The sequence below is a fragment of the Phyllobates terribilis genome, unplaced genomic scaffold (assembly GCF_046119375.1).
Source record: "Phyllobates terribilis strain yellow unplaced genomic scaffold, ASM4611937v1 Scaffold_7__3_contigs__length_470593459, whole genome shotgun sequence".
Classification (NCBI taxonomy): Eukaryota; Metazoa; Chordata; class Amphibia; order Anura; family Dendrobatidae; genus Phyllobates; species Phyllobates terribilis.
In genome coordinates this window covers 343,901,867-343,925,711 of record NW_027362767.1, presented here as the reverse complement: position 1 = coordinate 343,925,711, position 23,845 = coordinate 343,901,867, and positions in this window count along the sequence as shown.

Genomic DNA, 23,845 nt, shown 5'->3' with positions numbered 1-23,845 from the left:
AAGACTGTGGGAGACCCACTCCCGAATAATGGGAATAATATTTTTATGGTGCTGTACTGTATGGCTCTTTTAAGGGGTATTAAAACCGTTTTGTTAAGCTACTGCGACCTCCACCACTTTTCCAAGGGGCATTAAAACCATCTTGTTAAGCTACTGCGACCTCCACGTCTCTTCCAAGGGGCATTAAAAGTGTCTTGTTAAACCACTCTGAACTCCACCGCTCTTCCAATGGGTATTGAAATGTTGTTTTTAATTAACTCTAACCTCCACGACTCTTCGATCGGGCATTGCATTTCCTCCTAATTTTTGGCATCTTTTGCTTGGAAGGCATAAGCAAAGACTATGGAAGACCCACTCCCCAATAATGGGAATAATGTTTGTAAGATGCTGTACTGCATGGCTCTTGTAAGGGGCATTGCAAGTTCCTCCGTCCTAATTTTTGGCAGCTTTTGCTTGTAAGGCATAAGCAAAGACTGTGGGAGACCCACTCCCCAATAATGGGAATAATGTTTTTAAGATGCTGTACTGTATGGCTCTTGTAAGGGGCATTAAAACGTCTTGTTAAGCTACTGCGACCTCCACCACTTTTCCAAGGGGCAATTAAACCGCCTTCTTAAGCTACTGCGACCTCCACGTCTCTTCCGAGGGGCATTAAAACTGACTTGTTAAGCTACTGCAACCTCCACGTCTCTTCAGAGGGGCATTAAAACCGTCTTGTTAAGCTACTGCGACCTCCACCACTATTCCAAGGGGCATTAAAACCGTCTTGTTAAGTTACTGCGACGTCCACGTCTCTTCCGGGGGGGCATTAAAACCGTCTCGTTAAACCGCTCTGAACTCCACAGCTCATCCAAGGGGCATTGAAATGTTGTTTTTAATTACCTCTAACCTCCACGATTCTTCCAACGTGCATTGCATTTCCTCCTAATTTTAGTTAGCTTTTGCTTTTCAATGCATAGGTGAAAACTAAGGGAGACCCACTCCCCAATAATAGGTAGAAGGTTTTTAGTACGCTGTAATCCACGTCTGTTTCAAGGGGCATTGCAGTTCCTCATAATTTTTGGAAAGCCTTCCATTCACTGCTTAGGCCAACAGTGTACAGGAGACCCAGTTGCTATAAATGGAAAAAACGGTTTAGTTAAGGCCCCCTGACCTCCATGTCACTTCCAAGGGGCATTGGAGTGCCTCAAAATTTTTGGTAGGCAATGGGCATTGCACTCACTGCATGCCCTATAACTGTGTAGCCGAACAATTCCTTTTGGTACAGAAACATATCCTACAAGACATGTGTGGTTGACTGGCCTGATATTGATGTGAATGGTCCCTGTTCCTCCTGCGCTTTCTCCTTTGCCACCACCTCAACCATCATTTATCATCTGAAGCTTTGTTTTAACGGGAGTCATAAAACTGGGATAGTAGCAGGAAAACAACCAGAAATCCTCGGAGGAGGTAAGATATGCGCCAAAACGCTGACCACATCAGGCCTAGCCGCTACTACATACATGCGCTTGCATTCCAAGAAAACAAAGCAGATGCTAACTTCTATCATCATCATCCTGCTCCTCACCTTGGAACTCTCAACTCCACTGATGGAGAAGCCAGGTTTTTTCTTTGTAGTTCAGTGTGCTTTAGTGCATTTAAGGGTGTGGCCGCCCTTTGTCTGAGCTGAAAGGTTCATTCTGCCTCAGGTCTATGCTTCTACAAGGGGATCAGTCTCTCTGCCCTTGTCCATATGTATGTCACTTGACAAATGGTAAGGTTTTAATATTAGAGTTAGGACTGTCCCATAACGGTTGCCTTGAAGTGGCGGGATAGCATTTACATCATTTTGATCAAAATTATGTTAACTAAATACCCTTTATTATTTATCATTATTTTTGCACTGTGCAGTTTATCCATTTTCTTCCAGTTATTTGTGTATTTTGCTTGTTTTTTTTTTTGTCTAGTGGCTTTGTTTGAAAATGCATTTACGTTTTGCATGCACATAAATTTACGTTTCAGTTCAGACTTACAGGTTTTTCTTTTTAGTTCAGTGTGCTTTAGTGCATTTAAGGGTGTGGCTGCCCTTTGTCTGAGCTGAAAGGTTCATTCTGCCTCAGGTCTATGCTTCTACTAGGGGATCAGTCTCTCTGCCCTTGTCCATATGTACAGTATGTCACTTGACAAATGGTAAGGTTTTAATATTAGAGTTAGGACTGTCCCATAAGGGTTGCCTTGAAGTGGCGGGATAGCAATTACATTATTTTGATCAAAATTATGTTAACTAAATACCCTTTATTATTTTCTCTAGTGGCCTTGTGTGAACATTAGTGTTGAGCGAGCACTAAAATGCTCGGGTGCTCGAAGCTTGGGCCGAGCTCGCCGTGATACTCGGGTGCTCGACCCGAGCAACGAGCCCAATGTTAGTCTATGGGAGACTCGAGCATTTTTGCAGTGGCACCCCCGGCAGTCTTTTAAAAGCCTAACAAGTGCCCAAAACGATAGTGACAGTGCACAAATGACATGGGGACAGCATGGGGATCGCCCCAGGAAGCATTTCTGACCCCCAGATCACTGCTGTCAACAACGTGGTCAGAGGTATTAAGCCACTTTTACGGGCTCACAATAAATCGTTCAAAAACGAAAGCGAAACTTTTTTGCTGTGAAATATGTTAAGGAACATCCTTTCCAGGGTAAAGACTTGTGTATAAGTTAAAATAAATGACCAAAAACAAAAATACTCCTCCACACCTTCGGCTATGTTCACAAGTAGCATTTTTTATGCGTTTTTGCACTTTTGTATTGCTTTCAACTATGACAAATGCATTCACCGGGAAATGTCATTTTAACATTTTACAACCTTATCTGGCCATGTGCTGTGTGACTCATGCATAAAGTGCTGAAAAGACATGGGAACAGAATGGGGAAGACCCCTGGAAGCATCTCTGACTCCCAGGTCACTGTCTAAAAGTGTGCCCATCATAAGTGATCCTTGCCGCATCAGAAGATGCAGACTTGCAACTATCCCCATGCAAGTCCTAGCCCCAGGGCAGTGTTCATTTGTACCTCCCCCATTCCTTGCAATACAAGCGCAAGTATGCAGCCTGCCACCCACCCACCCCCAGGCTGCAATACCATACTGCTTGCTTGCTTGAACTTGAAACTGGGCATTTTAGGCATGTGGAGGCGGAATCTGGCCACCACATCATGGCTGTGTTGGCGGCCTGGAATCCATACTCAGTCCCCCGCCGCCCGGCGGCCGGGTGTCCATACACCGTCCCCAGCCGCCTGGGGGCAGCCGGGTGTCCATAAACGGTCCCCAGCCGCCCCCATTTCTCCTTGGAACACCCCCCACACACACTTTTCTTAGCCCGGCCTGCTTTAGGCAGCATTGGACGAGCTCACCAGAGAACCAGACTCCTCCGGTGGGCCCTGACTTCTCCATCGGTGGAGTTGAGAGTGCCAATGTGAGGAGCATGATGATGATGATAGAAGTTAGCATCTGCTATGTTTTCTTTTAATGCAAGTGTAAGTGTGCAGCCTGCCACCCACCCCCAGACAGCAATTCCATACTGCTAGCTTGCACTTGAAATGGGGCCTTTTAGTTTGGAGGAGGCCAAAGCTGGCCACTACCTCATGGCTGCTTCGGCAGCGAGGTATCCATACTCAGTCCCCAGCCGCCCCCATTTGTCCTGGTGTGCCTTATACATAAGATTAAGCGCGTATACCAAAGCATTACCTGTGCCCTCCCCAGTGTATTTATATTCCGCTGTAGTGTGTGCATGCCAAACCCCAGTTCATGGTACATGTGAAGATGCCTCCCACCTTGCACCTGTCGTTGCAGACTTGCAACTATCCCCATTCAAGTCCTTGTCCCAGGGCAGTGTTCAATTGTACCTCTCCCATTCCTTGCAATGCAAGTGCAAGTATGCAGCCTGCCACCCACCCACCCCCAGGCTGCAATACCATACTGCTTGCACTTTAAATTGGGCCTTTTAGGCATGTGGAGGCGGAATCTGGCCACCACGCCATGGCTGTGTCGGCGGCCTGGTATCCATACTGAGTCCCCAGCCGCCTGGGTGTCCCCGCTTGCTCCCCAGCCTCCAGGGGGTGGCTGGGTGTCCATACTCGGTCCCCAGCCACCCCTCTTTGTCCCGGTAACCTTTCCCACACTTTTCTTAGCCTGGCCTGCTTTAGGGCAGCATTGGCCGAGCCCACCGGACTATCAGACTCCTCTGGTGGGCCCAGGCTTCTCCATCAGGGGAGTTGAGAGTGCCAAGGTGAGGAGCATGATGAGGATGATAGAAGTTAGCATCTGCTTTGTTTTGTTGTAATGCAAGCGCATGTATGTAGTAGCGGCTAGGCCTGAGGTGGTCAGCGTTTTGGCGTATATCCTACCTCCTCCGAGAATTGCTGGATGTTTTCCTGCTACTAACCAAGTTCTATGACTCCCGTTAAAACAAAGTTTCAGATGATAAATGATGGATGAGGCAGTGGCAAAGGAGAAAGAGCAAGAGGAACAGGGACCATTCACATCAATATCAGGCCAGTCAACCAGATATGTCTTGTAGGATATGTTTCTGTAACAAAAGGAGCGGTTCGGCTACGCAGTTATAGGGCATACAGTGAGTGCAATGCCTACCAAAAATTTCGAGGCACTCCAATGCACCTTGGAAATGACATGGAGGTCAGAGGGCGTTAACTAAACCTTTTTTTCCATTTATGGCAACTGGGTCTCCTGTGCACTGTTAGCCTAAGCAGTGAATGGAAGGCTTTCCAAAAATTATGAGGAACTGCAATGCCCCTTACAAGAGCCATGTGTGGCACCCGAGGGGTCTGGTCACCACAGTAATAGAGATATTACGTCGGAGAGCAAGTGGGAGGTTCCTGGTCAGGATCCCTTAAACATGCAACATCCTCCTGCCCCAGTCCTGGGAGGGGACAATTCTGCCATTATAAACTGGATCTGGGGCGGGGTTGAGTGAGTCAGAGAACAGAGAACAGTCAGTCAGAGTGAGAGCAAGGGAAAGTAACAGCAAGGAGCTCTGTAGGAGCTAGGAGCTAAAGACCAGGGGCTGGAAGCTGAGCAGAGCTCGCCCTGGCAGAAGACAATAGGAACCAGACACAGGAGTCCGAGGCTGTGAGGACTTATATATCCAGCAGCAGAAACCAGCCGGCAGGGGATTTCAGGTCCTCTGGCCATAGAAGCCTGGAGGCTCAGACACAAGCAAGGGACCAGCACCGCCGTCGTGGAGCAGAGGCTAACAGAAGGCCCCAAGTCACCAGCCATACAGGTGAGCACTACACGGTACACTCAGGGACGTTGGCTACTTCTACCCTCTTACAGCAAGGTAGCCAAGAAGAGTGCAGACAGACGGGGAGGCCTACAACTCCACCTGGCCAGGGGAACTCCTGCTTGCTCACAGACTGACCAGGCCTCTTATGCTAGCCAGTACTCCCGGGAGGGTCTAGTACTCCCGGGAGGGTCTACCTTATAATCATCAGTAAAGACCCTGAACTGCACTGCAAAGACTCTGAGTCGTTCCTGCTGCGCTCGTGCACCATCACCCCCATCATCCACACTCACTGCCCTGAGGCTATACTCCTCCCGTGGGGAGTTATCCCATTCTCTGCTGCGCACACAACACCAGCCTCAGCGGTCTGCCTCGCAGCGGTGGTACTCCCTGACCGCAATCCACGGATGGCGCAGTCAGACAATTAACCTCAAAACCTAAGAAAGACTGCAACTGGTTTGACGAGCCTGAGCCACGGGACCGGGTCACCGCCACGGAGACTACAGACCCCAGAGACCCGGCACCGGGTATCCCACACACGTGTACACACGGACCAGGGGGCGCGTCACATGCAGTACAGCATATTACAAACATAAGTCCCATTATTGGGGAGTGGGTCTCCCATAGTATTTGCTTATGCCTTGCAAGCAAAAGCTGCCAAAAATTAGGACGGAGCAACTTGCAATGCCCCTTACAAGAGGCATGCAGTACAGCATATTACAAACATAAGTCCCATTATTGGGGAGTGGGTCTCCCATAGTATTTGCTTATGCCTTGCAAGCAAAAGCTGCCAAAAATTAGGAAGGAGCAACTTGCAATGCCCCTTACAAGAGCCATGCAGTACAGCATATTACAAACATAAGTCCCATTATTGGGGAGTGGGTCTCCCATAGTATTTGCTTATGCCTTGCAAGCAAAAGCTGCCAAAAATTAGGACGGAGCAACTTGCAATGCCCCTTAAAAGAGCCATGCAGTACAGCATATTACAAACATAAGTCCCATTATTGGGGAGTGGGTGTCCCATAGTATTTGCTTATGCCTTGCAAGCAAAAGCTGCCAAAAATTAGGACGGAGCAACTTGCAATGCCCCTTACAACAGCCATGCAGTACAGCATATTACAAACATTAGTCCCATTATTGGGGAGTGGGTGTCCCATAGTATTTGCTTATGCCTTGCAAACAAAAGCTGCCAAAAATTAGGATGGAGCAGCTTGCAATGCCCCTTACAAGAGCCATGCAGTACAGCATATTACAAACATAAGTCCCATTATTGGGGAGTGGGTGTCCCATAGTATTTGCTTATGCCTTGCAAGCAAAAGCTGCCAAAAATAAGGACGAAGGAACTTGCAATGCTGGCACCCTGGTGGTATAGTGGTGGTGGAGGCTGAGGATAAGGAGAAGAAGATAAAACAGCCGAAACGAGGAAGCGTATACCCATGTGTGGGTGTGAAGCGGTGCATGTGAATACACCTCCCGAAATAACACAGTGGATTTGTCTTTATGTTACTCTGCTGTCATTTGGTGGTGATGGGAAGCCTGGCCCAATCCAGCCCTTGTTCATTTTGATAAGGGTCAGCTTGTCAGCATTGTCAGTTGACAGGCGAGTGCGCTTATCAGTTGTAATTCCCCCAGCGGCACTAAAAACACGCTCCGATAACACGCTAGTGGCAGGGCAGGCCAGGACCTCCAAGGCGTACAGAGCGTGTTCATTCCAAGTGTCCAGCTTGGATACCCAATAATTAAAAGGCAGAGAGGAATCACGGAGGACACTGGTACGGTGGGCAAGGTACTCCCTCACCATCTTTTGAAACTTTCCACTCCTTGTGAGAGTACCCCGCGCCTCAGGGCCTGTAAGCTGGGCGGGTCTCAGAAAACTGTCCCAGAACGTTGACAGTGTTCCCCTGCCTCTGCTGGATTGGAGTTGCATCTCTCTCGCCTGTACGCCTTGGTTGGGCAACGTACTGTGACCTCTGCCGCTAGCGTGTTCAGATGGGAATTTTTTTAGCAGTTCTGCAGCAAGGGCCTTCTGGTACTGCCCCATTTTTGTAGACCTCTCCACCTCAGGAATAAGAGAGAGAAAGTTATCCTTGTAGCGGGGGTCTAGAAGTGTCACCAACCAGTAATGACTGTCACCCAACATTTTGACAACGCGAGGATCACGGTTAAGGCAGCGTAACATAAAGTCAGCCATGCGTGCCAGACTGGTAACGGGCAAGATTTCCGTGTCCTCACCAAGATGACGACTGACCAGGCTCTCCTCCTCCTCCTCTTACTCCTCCCCCCTGTCCTCTGGCCACCCACGCTGAACCGACAGTATGACACTTGTAAAGGTACTACCATCTACAACGCATGATAGCAGCTCCTGTTCTTCCTCATCCTCCTCCTCCTCCTCCTCTCCCTCATTGTCCCCCAATGCACGTTGGGATGAGATGAGGCTGGGCCTTGTGTAATCGCCTGCTACGTCTTCTTGATCCATCTCATCATACTCTGGCTGCAATGCCTCCTCTTTATTTCTCTGCAGAGAGCATTGCAAAAGACAGACAAGTGGGATGCTGACACTAATGATGGCGTCATCACCACTAACCATCTTGGTGGCCTCCTCAAAGATTGTCAGGATGGTACATATGTCAGACATCCAGGTCCACTCCTGAGGTCTTATGTGTGGAGTCTGACCTGAACATCGACGGCCTTGTTGCAGCTGGTACTCCACAACTGCTTTCTTCTGCTCACAAATCCTTTGCAACATGTGGAGGGTAGAGTTCGAATGTGTGGGGACATCACACACCAGTCGGTGTGACGGAAGCTGCAAACGCTGCTGCAACACAGCAAGGGCGGCGGAAGCTGTAGCCGACTTGCGAAAATTAGCTGACAGGCGGCGTACTTTCACGAGCAGATCTGGCAACTCGGGGTATGATTTAAGAAACCGCTGAACCATGAGGTTAAGCACATGAGCCAGGCATGGTACGTGTGTGATCTCACCTTGCCTCAGAGCCGCCACCAGGTTACGGCCATTGTCACACACGACCATGCGGGGATATAGGTTCAGCAGTCTCAGCCACAGATCTGCCTGCTCTTTCACAGCTGTCCACAACTCACAAGCAGTGTGAGGTTTATCACCTAAGCTTATGAGTTTCAGCCCAGCCTGTTGCCGCTTGGCGGAGGCAGTACTGCAATGCTTCCAGCTTGTAACTGATGTGGTGATATCTGAGATGGAGGCTGAATATGAGGAGGAGGAGGAGGAGGATGCGCAGGAGCTGTACACTGTGGGGGCAACTCTGACTGACATAGGGCCCGCAATCCTCGGTGTGGGGAGGATGTACTCCGTCCCAAGGTCCGACTGGGTCCCAGCTTCCACTGTATTTACCCAGTGTGCCGTCAGAGAGATGTACCGTCCCTGGCCACAAGCACTTGTCCACATGTCCATTGTCAGGTGGACTCTCCCAGTAACTGCGTTGTTGAGGGCACGGCAGATGCTTTGGGACACGTGCTTGTGTAGTGCGGGGATGGCACACCGGGCAAAATAGTGTCGTCTAGGGACCAAGTACCGAGGGACGGCCACCGCCATAAGATTGCGGAAGGATTCCGTCTCCACCAGCCTTTAAGGAAGCATTTCCAACGCAAGCAGTCGTGAAATGTGCGAATTTAGTACTGTGGCCTGTGGGGCGTTAGCTGCGAATTTCCGCTTTCGTTCAAAGGTCTGGGATATGGACAATTGAACGCTGCGGTGGGACGTGGACGTGGACGTTGATGCTGTTTCTTGAGAAACTGCCATAACAAGTGAAGACTGAGAGGAGGGGTCATCTTTACATGCAGTATGGACAGGGGATTGCCTTGCACACACAACAGGGGGTTCTATTGCCCGCACAACAGTGGAAGAAGCAGTGGTGACACCCGCTGACACTGGTCGTGGACCCTGGGTTTCGCCCCACAAAGTAGGGTGCTTTGCTGCCATGTGCCTGATCATGCTGGTTGCGGTCCGGCTGGTAGTTTTGTCACCCCTGCTGATGCTGCCTGTATTGCCGGCGTCCCTGCCCTCTGCTAGGCAGGGACGCTGTTCCCCTCACCGCTCTGCTCCGTGCCCAGCATCCCTCTCCCGCTCTGCTGGCAGCGCGCGCTCCTTCCCGGCCACTGTGCTTAGGGCGCGCGCGCGCGCCCTCCCTCCCTCTTAAAGGGGCCGCGCGCGCCGTCCTAAGGAGTCCCCGGCCAATGGCCGGAGGACTTTACCATATATAAGGCACCTCCTCCAAAATGGAGGTGCCCGAGCAATGTTGTTGCACCGTTCTACTCTGCTTCAGCCCTCAGGTCCCGTTGCCAGTTACCTGCCAGTTACCTGCCAGATACCTGCCAGCTTGCTGTCCTAATCCTGCCTGATTTCCTGTTACCTGCCTGCCTGCCTGAGGTCCGACGGTCTGCCTTACAACTCCGGTCAGTCTGTCTAAGGACCAACTTGCCCGCTCACCTGGGAGCGCACATCAGCTACCTGCCTGCTTGCCTGAGGTCCGACGGTCTGCCTTACAACTCCGGTCAGTCTGTCTATGGACCAGCTTGCCCGCTCACCTGGGAGCGCTTCTCCGCTACCTGCCTGCTTGCCTGCCCGGAGGCTCCGCTGTCACGTGCTGTGACCACCAGCTATTCCAGACTCTTGCCCGCTCACCTGGGAGCGCTTCTCCGCTACCTGCCTGCTTGCCTACCTGGAGGCTCCGCCGTCACGTGCTGTGACCACCTGCTATTCCAGAGACTCTCGCTTGCTCACCTGGGAGCACACATCCTCCATCTGCCTTGCTAGCCTACCTGGAGGTTCAGCCATCACAGGTCGTACCTACCCCTTACCTAGAGACTGCCCCGGTCACTTGCCGTGACCTCCAGCCCGTTCTTCCAGAGACTGCCCCGGTCACTTGCCGTGACCTCCAGCCCGTTCTTCCAGAGACTGCCCTGATCACTTGCCGTGACCTCCTGCCCGTACACCCAGAGACTGTCCCGGTCACCTGCTGTGACTGCCTGCCTGGTCGCCACCCGCTCCCTTACAAGGACCGCTCCCTTGTATAGTAGCCCAGAGGTTCCGCCTCCCAGACCCGTTACAGTTTGCTCGGGCCATGGAACCCGGTGGCACCCAAGCTCCCTCGCTCTCGGACCTGTGTCATGAACTGTCCCGTCAAAGGTCCCAACAGGAGTCCATCCTGGGTCACCTGCGGAATGTCAATACTCGCCTGGACACTCTGACTGTTCCACCAACAACCTCCGCCAGTGCCATGTCTCGCAATCCAGCAGCTCCGCTGTCCACTAACACCATGATATCCTACCCCGGACCTCGGCTTTCTGCACCTCCTCGCTTCGGAGGCGACTCAGCCCAGGCTCGGGGCTTCATAAATCAGTGCACCCTGCACTTTGAACTATTGTCCCACCAGTTTAACTCCGACCGAGCCAAAATTGCATTCATCATGTCCCATCTCACCGGGGAGGCCCTGGCCTGGCTAAATCCTCTATGGGAGAGAGGAGACCCCCTGGTGTCCAACTTGCCTGCTTTTCTCACGGCTTTCCGGAAAGTCTTCGACGAACCCGGACGGAAGACCTCATCCGCATCATCGTTGCTACGCCTCCGTCAGGAAAGTCTCACCGTGGGCCAATATGCCATACGGTTCCGTACCCTTGCCTCGGAGCTGGCCTGGGATAACGAAGCTCTGGTTTCCGTCTTCTGGGAGGGTCTGTCCGGCCGTATTAAAGATGAACTTGCCGGTCGGGACATTCCTACCACTCTCGATGACTTAATAACTCTTGCCACCCAGATTGACCTACGGTTCCAGGAGCGTGCCAAAGAGGTCACCCGTGAGAGGAGGTTACCACGTCTAGCTCCTACTTTTCAGAAACCCGTCACTCCTTCTGTCTCTAACCAGGTACACCCTCCTGAGCCTATGCAGGTCGACCAGACCAAGATGGTCAAGACCCGTCAGGACTTACGCCGTGCCGAGGGGACCTGCTTCTACTGTGGCAGTAAGGAGTACCGGATCCGTGCCTGCCCGGAGAGGTCGGGAAACGCCTGTGTCTAGGTTCGCTCAGAGAGGTCCACCTAGACAAGAATAAATCCTCTCCATCCCTGCTGTTGTCAGTTTCAATCGTCTACGGGGAGAACCGTTATTTCGAACTAGCCCAACTGGACTCTGGAGCAGCCGGGAATCTTATTTCACAGTCCCTGGTAGAGAAATACCGCATCCCCACCAAACCTCTGGCTGTACCCTTGTCTGTTGCTGCCGTGGATGGGGGGCTCTTACCACGCCCCATCCAACTCATCACCGAATCCATTACTCTGCAGGTGGGAATGCTGCATTCTGAAAGTATCTCCTTCCATGTTCTGCCTGGACTCTCTCACGCCCTCTTGCTAGGCCTACCTTGGCTCCAGAAACATGCACCCGTTCTTGACTGGCAGACCGGAGAAGTCCTTCGCTGGGGACAGGGCTGCCATAAGACCTGTCTGGTTCCCGTTCATCCCGTCCGTCCTTCTCCTACCCCAGCTAATCTCCCTGGACTTCCGATTCCTTATTGGTCTTATGCTGATGTCTTTAATAAAAAGGAGGCAGAGACACTACCCCCTCATAGACCATACGACTGCCCTATCGACCTGTTACCTGGTACTTCTCCTCCCCGTGGGCGTATTTATCCATTATCCGCTGCTGAGACCCAGTCGATGTCCGAATATATTGAGGAGAATCTGGCCAGGGGATTCATCCGGAAATCTACCTCCCCGGCGGGAGCAGGCTTCTTTTTCGTCAAAAAGAGGGACGGCTCTCTCCGTCCCTGTATAGACTATAGAGGCCTTAACCAGATCACGGTGAAGAATAAGTACCCCCTTCCGCTCATTCCGGAGTTATTTGATCGTCTGAGGGGGGCTAGAATCTTCACCAAACTGGACCTCCATGGGGCGTACAACCTGGTTCGTATCCGTCAGGGGGATGAATGGAAGACGGCATTCAACACCCGGGACGGCCACTATGAATATCTGGTAATGCCCTTTGGCCTCTGTAACGCTCCTGCCGTCTTTCAAGAGTTGGTCAATGACATCTTCCGGGACCTTCTCTACTCCTGCGTAGTGGTGTACCTGGACGACATCTTGGTCTTCTCTCCGGATCTCCAGACTCACCGGAGGGATGTTCGTCAGGTCCTGCTCAGGCTCAGGCAGAACCATCTCTACGCTAAATATGAGAAGTGCCTCTTTGAGCAGACCTCGCTTCCGTTTCTGGGCTACATTATCTCTCAGACCGGCCTACAAATGGATCCTGAGAAACTGTCTGCCATCGAGAAATGGCCCCGACCAGAGGGGTTGAAGGCTATTCAACGGTTCCTGGGCTTCGCCAACTATTACCGCCTCTTCATCCCGCACTTCTCTTCCCGGACTGCCCCAATTTCCGCGCTCACCCGTAAGGGTACTAATCCCAAAGAGTGGCCGCCCGAAGCAGAGGAGGCCTTTCTTTCCCTAAAACAGGCCTTCTCTTCCGCCCCGGTGCTGCATCGCCCGGACGGCAACAAGCAGTTCTTCCTGGAAGTTGACGCCTCCTCCTCTGGAGCCGGAGCGGTACTTACTCAAAAATCCCCTTCCGGGAGAATGGTAACTTGTGGCTTCTTCTCCAAACTCTTCTCCTCTTCTGAGCGCAACTATTCCATAGGAGACCGAGAGTTATTGGCCATCAAGCTGGCGTTGGAGGAGTGGCGTTACCTACTCGAGGGGGCTCTTCATCCGGTAATAATTTACACTGACCACAAGAACTTGGCTTACCTCCAGCATGCCCAGAGACTTAACCCGCGCCAAGCCCGGTGGTCCTTGTTTTTTGCTCGCTTTGATTTTGTTCTTCATTTTCGCCCGGCTGACAAAAACGTCAAAGCAGACGCCTTGTCCCGATCCTTTCTGGTGTCCGATCTCGAGGAAGAACCTAAACATATCATCGATCCCGCCAGAGTAATGCAGGTGGCTCCCGTGAGTCTAAATCGTCTCCCTCCCGGTAAGACGTTTGTTTCAGTACCTGATCGGGAGAAGATCCTACACTGGGGCCATTCGTCTAAACTAGCTGGCCACGCCGGTCAGAAAAAGACCCTCCAGCTTATTGCCCGGCACTATTGGTCGCCTACCCTGCACAAGGACATAATAGACTTTGTTTCTGCCTGTGTGTCCTGCGCCCGCAACAAAGTCCCGAGACATCTGCCAGCCGGACGCCTCCTTCCGCTTCCTATACCTGCTGCCCCCTGGCAGCATATAGCAATGGACTTTATAACTGATCTCCCCGTCTCTGCCGGTTGTACGGTCATTTGGGTGGTCGCTGACCGCTTTTCCAAGATGGCTCACTTTATTCCCCTGCCAGGCCTTCCGACTGCACCCGAGCTGGCTAAAGACTTTATCCGCCACATCTTCCGTCTTCATGGCCTGCCCCTCCACATCGTGTCGGATCGTGGGGTACAGTTCACCTCACGTTTCTGGAGAGCCACTTGTAAACTACTAGACGTCACCCTGGACTTCTCTTCCGCTTACCACCCACAGTCCAATGGTCAAGTGGAGCGGATCAATCAGAACCTGACCAGTTACCTCCGGCACTTCGTTAATGCCCACCATTCTGACTGGGTGGATCTCCTACCATGGGCCGAGTTCTCTTATAATAATCATGAGAGCGAATCCTCCTCCAAATCCCCGTTTTTTGTAGTCTTTGGTCAGCATCCTCGGATTCCTTTTCCTGTCTCCACCTCTGTGGACAACCCGGCTGCGGAATCTCTCGTTAGCAAATTTTCCTCCATATGGGAGAGTACCCGGTGCGCACTCCTTCTGTCATCCGAGCGTATGAAAAGACACGTTTACAAAAAACGCCTGGATCCTCCACAATTTCGTCCAGGAGATAAAGTCTGGCTCTCATCTAAATATGTTCGACTCAAGATACCTTCTTACAAGTTAGGGCCTCGGTTCATCGGTCCTCTGGAGGTCATCAGTCAGATCAACCCGGTGGCCTATAAATTGAAACTCCAGGCCAACTTACGGATCCCTAACTCCTTCCATGTATCTCTCCTCAAACCCGTGGTGCTTAACTCTTTTTCCAAGTCTACAGGTACGCCTCCTGCTCCGGTTTCTGCTGAGGACGAGTTTGAGGTAGAGAACATTCTTGCCACCAAAAGGGTAAGAGGAAAGACCTTTTTTCTGGTAGATTGGAAGGGGTTTGGTCCTGAGGAGAGAACGTGGGAGCCCCGGGAGAACATCCATGCCCCTCTCATCCTAGCTAAATTTCTATCTGGCCTAAAAAAGGGGGGGCCTAAAGGGGGGGGTACTGTAGTGCCGGCGTCCCTGCCCTCTGCTAGGCAGGGACGCTGTTCCCCTCACCGCTCTGCTCCGTGCCCGGCATCCCTCTCCCGCTCTGCTGGCAGCGCGCGCTCCTTCCCGGCCACTGTGCTTAGGGCGCGCGCGCGCGCCCTCCCTCCCTCTTAAAGGGGCCGCGCGCGCCGTCCTAAGGAGTCCCCGGCCAATGGCCGGAGGACTTTACCATATATAAGGCACCTCCTCCAAAATGGAGGTGCCCGAGCAATGTTGTTGCACCGTTCTACTCTGCTTGAGCCCTCAGGTCCCGTTGCCAGTTACCTGCCAGTTACCTGCCAGATTCCTGCCAGCTTGCTGTCCTAATCCTGCCTGATTTCCTGTTACCTGCCTGCCTGCCTGAGGTCCGACGGTCTGCCTTACAACTCCGGTCAATCTGTCTAAGGACCAACTTGCCCGCTCACCTGGGAGCGCACATCAGCTACCTGCCTGCTTGCCTGAGGTCCGACGGTCTGCCTTACAACTCCGGTCAGTCTGTCTATGGACCAGCTTGCCCGCTCACCTGGGAGCGCTTCTCCGCTACCTGCCTGCTTGCCTGCCCGGAGGCTCCGCTGTCACGTGCTGTGACCACCAGCTATTCCAGACACTTGCCCGCTCACCTGGGAGCGCTTCTCCGCTACCTGCCTGCTTGCCTACCTGGAGGCTCCGCCGTCACATGCTGTGACCACCTGCTATTCCAGAGACTCTCGCTTGCTCACCTGGGAGCACACATCCTCCATCTGCCTTGCTAGCCTACCTGGAGGTTCAGCCATCACAGGTCGTACCTACCCCTTACCTAGAGACTGCCCCGGTCACTTGCCGTGACCTCCAGCCCGTTCTTCCAGAGACTGCCCCGGTCACTTGCCGTGACCTCCAGCCCGTTCTTCCAGAGACTGCCCTGATCACTTGCCGTGACCTCCTGCCCGTACACCCAGAGACTGTCCCGGTCACCTGCTGTGACTGCCTGCCTGGTCGCCACCCGCTCCCTTACAAGGACCGCTCCCTTGTATAGTAGCCCAGAGGTTCCGCCTCCCAGACCCGTTACACTGCCTTGGCAGGTGGAACATATGGCTTTTTTGGGGTTATCAGCAGAGTCTTTAATAAAATTCCAGACTCTTGAAGACCTACCGCTTGTACTGGCAACGTCCCTCGTGTTGGTGTTACGGGGAACGGTTGCCTGCCTTCTGTCTGCGGCCACCACACTGCTTCTTCCTGCCTGTTGGGGTACTCTGCCTCCCTCCCCCTGTGTGCTGCTGGCCTCACTCTGCATGTCCTCCTTCCACATTGGGTCAGTTACTAGATCATCCACCAGGATCCTCCTCCTCCTCACTTCCTGGAAATTGTGTCTCGTCATCGTCCACCTCTTGTGACAGATTGCCAACGTCGACTTCCTGTGGCCGTAGCTGTTCAAATATTTGGGCATCGCAACATGGGATCTCCTCTTCCACCACTTCAAGCGTATCAGGCGAGGGGCCCAAATATGGAACTGGACCAGTGAACAGCTCTTCAGAGTGTCCAAGTGTGGGATCACTTGCTGTCTGACAACACTCGGCATGGTTGGAGGAAGGAGCATCAGGGTGAGGAGGAGTATGCGGTCAAGACTCACGGCTACTAAGAGTTGACCGTGTGGAAGACAGACCAAAGGTGGTGGTGCCCAGGTAACTGGAAGTATTATCTGCTATCCAATTAATAACCTGTTCACACTGATCAGTTCTCAATACTGGTGTTGTTCTGTGCTTCCCTAGTAATTCGGTCAAGAAGTGGGAGCGAGAAGATGTGGCTGTTGGTTGTGGCACATTTTCACCTTGGCCATGGCCCCATCCTCTGCACGAACCATCACCAGAACGTCCACTTCTACGTCCCTTGCCACGCGCCTTGCCCATTGTAAATGAAGTAAAATAGCTTACACTTGCACTATCAATGGAAAAAGGGTAATAAAGAGTAGATTAGAACCGTGGAAAAGGAAAACCACAGTTATTGTTTACTGGGGTATACCACACTTTTTTAAATTGAGATATTTGCGACTGAACAGTGAGCGACACACTCAAACTGCTTTTTTTTTTAAATACCAAAGGCCCAAAACTGGATAGTACAGCGATTTGACCCGTGGAACTGCGAAACCACACTGGGATGTCGGGCCTACACAATACTATTTTCAACAGATATATTTTTGTGTCGCAACAGTCAGGAGACACTACTGTTTTTCTTTATGGAAAATATACCAAAACCTGAATAATAGAGATTTTTTACCGTGGGATGGCAAAACCACAGTTATTGTTTACTGGGGTATACCACACTTTTTTAAATAGAGATATTTGCGGCTGAACAGTGAGCGACACACTCAAACTGCTTGTTTTTTTAGATACCAAAGGCCCAAAACTGGATAGTACAAAGGTTTGAACCGTGGAAGTGCAAAACAACACTTCTGTTTCTCTAGCCTACACCAGACTATTTTCAACAGTTATGTTTGTGTATGAAAAATCAGAGACACGCTTTTTTTTTTTTTTGGGGGGGGGGGACACGAAAAGGTTAATAAGACGGGTATTTGTACAGTGTGAAGGAGGAAAAAAAAAGGAGGATTTAGATGAAAAAAAAAGGATTTTTCCTGGCCCCCAACACCTGGTGCCAAGTCCAGCAATTTCAGCAACAGGAGCACACAGGACTGTAATGCAGCGTTTGCTTGTATAACCACTGTGTCTCCTATACAGCCTGCCTGTCTTGTATCTGGGATGGGTATTAGTCCTGAAAAGGACTGTTTGTTTGTTCTGGCAGCCTTTACAGACCCTACACTAACTATTTCGCAGTTTATATCTCTCCCTAAATCAGCAGCTCTGTCCCTACACTGTCTTATCCGGAGCGACTGTGTCCAAGATGGCGGCGCCCGGTTTTAAATACTCGAGGTGACGCTGTGCGGCCAGCCAATCACTGTAATGCCCACAACCAACATGGCTGCAGCATTACAGTGACTAGCTGGCAATCCCTGCATGTTCATTGGCTCTGTAAAGAGCACCAAACATCCAGTGCGGAGACCCGAGCTCCCGCCCGAGTAACCCGGAAATGCTCGGTGCTCGCCGAACATCCCGAGTAGCGAAATGCTCGGGCGAGTACCGAGCAGTGTCGAGCATGTTAGCTGAACACTAGTGAACATGCAATTAAATTTTGCATGCACATCAATTTACGTTTCAGTTCAGACTTCCAGGTTATTTCTTTGTAGTTCAGTGTGCTTTAGTGCATTTAAGGGTGTGGCCGCCCTTTGTCTGAGCTGAAAGGTTCATTCTGCCTCAGGTCTATGCTTCTACTAGGGGATAAATCTCTCTGCCCTTGTCCATATGTATGTCACTTGACAAATGGTAAGGTTTTAATATTAGAGTTAGGACTGTCCCATAAGGGTTGCCTTGACATTGCGGGATAGCTTTTACATTATTTTGATCCAAATTATGTTAACTAAATACCCTTTATTATTTATCATTATTTTTGCACTGTGGGATTTATCCATTTACTTCCAGTTATTTGGGTATTTTGCTTGTTTTTTTTTTTTTTGTCTAGTGGCCTTGAGTGAACATGCATTTACATTTTGAATGCACATCAATTTACGTTTCAGTTCAGACTTCCAGGTTTTTTCATTTTAGTTCAGTGTGCTTTAGTGCATTTAAGGGTGTGGCCTCCCTTTGTCTGAGCTGAAAGGTTCATTCTGCCTCAGGTCTATGCATCTACTAGGGGATCAGTCTCTCTGCCCTTGTCCATATGTACAGTACAGACCAAAAGTTTGGACACACCTTCTCATTTAAAGATTTCTCTGTATTTTCATGATTTGAAAATTGTACATTCACTCTGAAGGCATCAAAACTATAAATTAACACATGTGGAATTATATACTTAACAAAAAATGTGTGAAACAACTGAAAATATGTCTTATATTCTAGGTTCTTCAAAGTAGCCACCTTTTGCTTTGATGACTGCTTTGCACACTCTTGGCATTCTCTTGATGAGCTTCAAGAGGTAGTCACCGGGAATGGTTTTCACAGGTGTGCCCTGTCAGGTTTAATAAGTGGGATTTCTTGCCTTATAAATGGGGTTGGGACCATCAGTTGTGTTGTGCAGAAGTCTGGTGGATACACAGCTGATAGTCCTACTGAATAAACTGTTAGAATTTGTATTATGGCAAGAAAAAAGCAGCTAAGTAAAGAAAAACGAGTGGCCATCATTACTTTAAGAAATGAAGGTCAGTCGGTGCAAAAAATTGGGAAAACTTTGAAAGTGTCGCCAAGTGCAGTTGCAAAAACAATCAAACAATACAAAGAAACTGGCTCACATGAGGACCGCCCCAGGAAAGGAAAACCAAGAGTCACCTATGCTTCTGAGGATAAGTTTATCCGAGTCCCCAGCCTCAGAAATTTCAGGTTAACAGCAGCTCAGACTAGAGACCAGGTCAATGCCACACAGAGTTCTAGCAGCAGACACATCTCAACAACAACTGTTAAGAGGAGACTTTGTGCAGCAGGCCTTCATGGTAAAATAGCTGCTAGGAAACCACTGCTAAGGACAGGCAACAAGCAGAAGAGACAAGTTTGGGCTAACGAACACAAAGAATGGACATTAGACCAGTGGAAATCTGTGCTTTGGTCTGATGAGTCCAAATTTGAGATCTTTGGTTCCAACCACCGTGTCTTTGTGCGATGCAGAAAAGGTGAACGGATGGACTCTACATGCCTGGTTCCCACCGTGAAGCATGGAGGAGGAGGTGTGATGGTGTGGGGGTGCTTTGCTGGTGACACTGTTGGGGATTTATTCAAAATTGAAGGCATACTGAACCAGCATAGCTACCACAGCATCTTGCAGCGGCATGCTATTCTATCCGGCTGGCCTTTCGTTGGACTATCATTGATTTTTCAACAGGACAATGACCCCAAACACACCTCCAGGCTGTGTAAGGGCTATTTGACCAAGAGGGAGAATGATGGGGTGCTACGCCAGATGACCTGGCCTCCATAGTCACCAGACCTGAACCCAATCGAGATGGTTTGGGGTGAGCTGGACCGCAGAGTGAAGGCAAAATTGCCAACAAGTGCTAAGCATCTCTGGGAACTCCTTCAAGATTGTTGGAAGACCATTTCTGATGACTACCTCTTGAAGCTCATCAAGAGAATGCCAAGAGTGTGCAAAGCAGTCATCAAAGCAAAAGGTGGCTACTATGAAGAACCTAGAATATAAGTCATATTTTCAGTTGTTTGACACTTTTTTGTTAAGTATATAATTCCAAATGTGTCAATTCATAGTTTTGATTCCTTCAGTGTAAATGTACAATTTTCATAGTCATGAAAATACAGAAATATCTTTAAATGAGAAGGTGTGTCCAAACTTTTGGTCTGTACTGTATGTCACTTGACAAATGGTAAGATTTTAATATTAGAGTTAGGACTGTCCCATAAGATTTGCCTTGACGTGGCGGGATAGCTTTTACATTATTTTGATCAAAATTATGTTAGCTAAATACCCTTTATTATTTATCATTATTTTTGCACTGTGCGATTTATCCATTTACTGCCAGTTATTTGGGTATTTTGCTTTTTTTTTTTTTGTCTAGTGGCCTTGTGTGAACATGCATTTCCATTTTGCATGCACATCAATTTACGTTTCAGTTCAGACTTCCAGGCTTTTTCTTTGTGGTTCAGTGTACTCTTGAGCATTTAAGGGTGTGGTCGCCCTTTGTCTGAGCTGAAAGGTTCATTCTGCCTCAGGTCTATGCTTCTACTAGGGGATCAGTCTCTCTGCCCTTGTCCATATGTACTGTATGTCACTTGACAAATGGTAAGGTTTTACTATTAGAGTTAGGACTGTCCCATGACTGTTGCCTTGATGTGGCAGTATAGCTTTTACATTATTTTGATCAAAATTTTGTTAACTAAATACCCTTTATTATTTATCATTTTTGAACTGTGCATTTATCCGTTTACTTCCAGTTATTTGGGTATTTTGCTTGTTTTTTTTCAATCCTTATCAGGTGTATAAACGGTTGTTCAGTAGAATTTTCCATTTGAAACGCATAACTTTTCGTCTGTCATTGAGATGATCTCCCATGTCATGGAGCTACTATTATAATTTAAAGTTTCCAATATAAGCAATTTTTAATTGGATTCGGAGCTGGATAATCGCCTTTTTGCTACTTATCACGTCTGGTCAGGACATACTTTCGGCGCTCCTGCACACATAACCGCAATAAGTGAGCTGGCTTTTTTTTCTATTTCATTATTTCTTTACTACTGTGGCCAGGTATTGGTGAGTATGGCTGTTTTTTTTCCTGTAGTGTTTTAGTTTAGATGTCTTTTTAGTGAATTGTTTTTAATCTTAGTGTAAGGATTCGTGGGTTGCGAGTTTTGTACAAATAATAATTAATACTTTATGTATTTACATCTTTGTAGGATGCACCAAGACCCTGTAGGGTTAATGATGGAATTTGTAGTTTCTGTTCGCATAGGTTACACTTTCATAGTGTTGGACAGCCTGCCTGGTCTAATAGCATGGGCATCACCAAAATGCTGTGAGGCAGCATGGCACAGTACAGGTTTAGAAATATCTGTATAATTGGCACCTTATACAAACCTTATCTGAGTATATTTAGAATACTAATCAACAGAATCTCATCCTTAAGAGTGATAAGTGTGTGTGTTTTTTATCAGCCCTTTACCACGTTGCATCATGGAGTATATTAGGATTCTGACCACAAATTCGTAATTAGGGCAGCTTTTTGGTGACTTGACATGTACAGCACACTTGGATTAATGAGGATTTTAAATAAATAATAATAATATCCAGTTTTTATGAGCATACATTTTTTTTCATGGAGAGAATGGAGTAATGTGTTGTAAGCCACTGACAGAGACATGTCCAAAGTTGGCCACTGTGGGTTATTCTGTACTACCTTATTTTTTTGCACAACTACCTTCTGATTTGTAAAGTGTTTCACACTACTCCTAGCTCAGCTCAAAAGTTCCAAATCCCATTTATAATATCTGCAACCACCACTAGAATACATATAGAATGTCACAGAATACTGTTTGTTATATATTGAATTTATAAAGAAAAAATAGCACATAGGAAGCTCATATAGTGGTAGCCAGAATACTATAGTTTATATTATGGTTATGCAGAGAATTGAGAGCTCGGTACAAGACATGCAAAACCTCAACGACAATAAATATGTATTACGCATCTAACCAACAAAAAAAACTCCATGATGCTAAAACATGTACAACTTATATCAGGAAAACTGAAAACCAAAGATGATTAGATGGGTATAAAATAGAAATGAGCAAAAAGAACCGCTGAAATCTGAAATTTCCTGAAATTAACAGGTGTTAGCAAAATCAAATTTCAACAATTTGCAATTCAATTTGCCAATATTACTCATTATTGAAAATTGCAGCAGCCAGAGAGCGGATTACTGACGTCTGGCGCAGCTGAGTGGACTTCCCCATAATGCCTTGCAGCTCTCACATCAAATGGTCTATACAATAGAAGATAAAGGCAGAGAAAGAAGCAGCTATTTTATGGTTTCAAAGCCTAGGGATAAGAGGTCAGCACAGATGAGGGACAGAAAAAAGCCTACATCTGATTCTGATTGTGGCATACTATTGCAGTGCTGATAAACATTGAAAATAGGAGTGATAGTCTAAGTCAGTTAATAATAATACAAATATTCAATCAATAGGGATTTGCTGGTCTTGCAGAGCCAGTGTGAATGCAAATTCACTGATCTGTTATATAGTACAGTACAGCACCCTAATTTTGTTTTATTCTTTATGCACTGCAAACAAAGAGGGCAGTTTAAAACCCCCCTGTCCTAATTTAGTGTTTGCAGAGTTATATATGTAAACCTTGAATACATGCCTGCAGTCAAGTGAGTGCCTTAGGAGGTTCTAGGCTAATTTTTAACTCCCAGTATGTATTCATTATTAAATTATTATAACATAAAAATACCCTATATATTTCTGGATATAGCTATTTATAACTACTAGTGATGAGTGAGCACTAAAATGCTCAGGTACTCATAGTTCAAGACAAGCAAATTGGAATGCTCGAGTGCTCAGACCGAGTAACGAGCCCAATGTAAGTCTATGGGAAACTCGAGCATTTTTCCCGCGGCTCCCCCCGGCGGTTTGCAGAGGTCCTAAAAATTGGCCAAATCGATGGGAATATTGCTCAAATCTCATGTGAACAGCATGGGGAAGACCCCTGGAAGCATTTCTGACTCCCAGGTCACTGCTGTCAGAGGTATTACGCCACTTTTATGGACTCACAATAAAACATACAAAAACAAAACCAAAATGGATTTTCCTGGGAAATATGTTAAGGAACATCCTTTCCAGGGTAATGACTTGTATATAAGGCAAAATAAATATACAAAAATAAAATTGCTCCTCCACACCTTGGGCTTTGTTCACACGTAGCGTTTTTGATGTGTTTTTGCACTTTTGAATTGCTTTCAACCAAGACAAATGCATCCACCAGGAAATGTCATTTTAACATTTTGTCACCTTATCTAGCTAGCAGTCGGCCCTCACTATTGTTAGAGAGCCACCAGCCAGCAATGCTTTGTTGTTCCCATTATATGGGTCTCCTATACTGTTATTGCGTATGCAGTGACTGCAACAGCTTCCAAAAATTTGGAGGAACTCCAATGCCCCTTGAAAGAGACGTAGAGGTCAGAGGCCCTCATGCAAAAAATGCTCCCATTATTAGCAAGTGTGTCTCCCATATTGTTTGCCTATGCAGTGAAGCAACGGCTGCCAAAAATTTGGATGAAGCCTTGGACAGGCTGAAACGTCTTATGTGAGTTGTGGAATAAATCAACTGATTATCAACACGTGAGTGCCGGGATTTTCTTTTCCTACAAAAATTTGGATGAACTCCAATGCCCTTTGCAAGAGACGTACAGGTCGGAGAGCATCCTGAAAACAATGTTCCTATTATTAGGAAGTGTGTCAACCATACTGTTTGCCTACGCAGTGAAGCAACGGCTGCCAAAAATTTGGAGGAACTCCAATGTCCCTTGCAAGAGTAGTAGAGATCGGATGGCCTCCTGCAAAAAATGTTCCCATTATTAGGAAGTGTGTTTCCCATACTGTTTGCCTATGCAGTGAAGCAACGGCTTCCAAAAATTTGGATAAACTCCAATGTCCCTTGCAAGAGACGTAGATTTGTTGATATGTTGCATATGGTGGTGATATGGTGGTGAAGGATGAGGATGTGGAGAAGG